The 1,391-nt window shown below is 31.0% G+C and overlaps 1 protein-coding gene across 1 annotated transcript in view; it reads right to left on the reverse strand.

Annotated features, from left to right (window-relative positions):
- Nucleotides 1–532: 532 nt before the first annotated feature.
- Nucleotides 533–1,391, reverse strand: part of LUC7L3 (LUC7 like 3 pre-mRNA splicing factor) — a 25,639-nt gene continuing 24,780 nt past the window's right edge. The window contains exon 11 of the mRNA XM_007465003.1: nt 533–971. The gene's annotated coding sequence lies outside the window, so the exon portion shown is untranslated. The remainder of the gene's footprint in view (nt 972–1,391) is intronic.

A 1,391-nucleotide genomic window follows, 5' to 3' on the forward strand; every position in this document is an offset into this window, starting at 1 on the left:
TCCCCATTACCTTAAGCATCAGTTTTTTTTTTAAACATCCTGTTATATGTACCATACACCCCATACATAGAAATAAATACATTTATAATCCAACAAGACCAGGTTAAAAAAATCTTGATACAGGATTTTAAGACCAAAAACTAGTTAAAAGTTCTTGAAATGCTCTTCTACATCATTATTTCACAGCTGGAGGATGACAGTGTTTGTCAGAAGGACATTTTTAATTTTCTACTACTAAAGAAATCTCTCAGGGATGTAAAAATATATTCTAGTTCGTTGTATATCTTCGTTATTAAAAGCATAATTCAAATGTATTCATAACTACCCCAAATTGAAGCACCATTATTTAAAACATTTAAACTGTGGAAATTCTATAAAAATTAGTCTTAAACAGAACAAATCAGATAAAACTGTACACCAACATCTCTAGTAACAGCGTATCTCATATTTAAAACAAGGGACTAGTTCAGAGTCAATAACTTTATTAGAAAAAGATTAATACTAAAACTTTTCAATGACAGAGACAAATTTGTAACAGAAAGTCAGAGATACTTTATTTTCACTTCTAAATCCAAAGGCTAGGTATAGCAGAGTTGTAAAAATGGAATCCCACTTAGTCTGATTCACACAAATACTAACGTTTAATCTCGTTTTCAAAGTCCAAGAATGAAAACTTGCAATTAAACACTGAGCAAGCCACATATTTAGGTAATATTTCTTAAAAAGTCTTAAAGAAAAAAATATAATACAGGACCTAAGTTTTCAGTGGCATATATATGCTATTAATACATGTTCTGAAATCTGGTAGGTCACATCAGTCCTGAATTAATTTTTAATTAAAAAAAACAAAAAAAACTAACTGAGCTTTATACTTTTTCTACGCCACTATAGTTTTCTTTCACCTCATTTTAATGTCGATCTTCACTTTATGCCGTTTTCAGTTTTCTTCCAAAAATCTTCGAACAGTATTCCTACAAGGCAAAATTTGGGGAAAAATGATAATTAGACAACATGTAAAAGGCGGATTTTTATGACTTAGTGGCCCAGTCATTAACTGCTAATTAATATATGTATATGGAATGTTTGTATTCTTTTAAATTATCAAGGCATCAGTGTGGTCTCTTAAAGCCATATGCCTGTGTATGCCTGCCTATGTGTGAATGGCTCACACAAATTTAACACTATATTGCTGTCCTAGAAAAGGAATGTCATCGACAAATCAACTAATTGGTACTTCCTTTCATTAGGAATATTTAATCCCATGCCACTAGCCCAAAGAATGAACAGTTTCCAGGTTTTAAGAACTCTTGTAAAGCCTGACTTTTAATAGTTCTTTAAAAACCCAAATTCATTCTATACGGTTCATCAGTTCTTTGTATTTCACAGTTTGA

The sequence above is a fragment of the Lipotes vexillifer genome, unplaced genomic scaffold (assembly GCF_000442215.2).
Source record: "Lipotes vexillifer unplaced genomic scaffold, Lipotes_vexillifer_v1.1 scaffold591, whole genome shotgun sequence".
In the NCBI taxonomy this organism is placed as follows: Eukaryota; Metazoa; Chordata; class Mammalia; order Artiodactyla; family Lipotidae; genus Lipotes; species Lipotes vexillifer.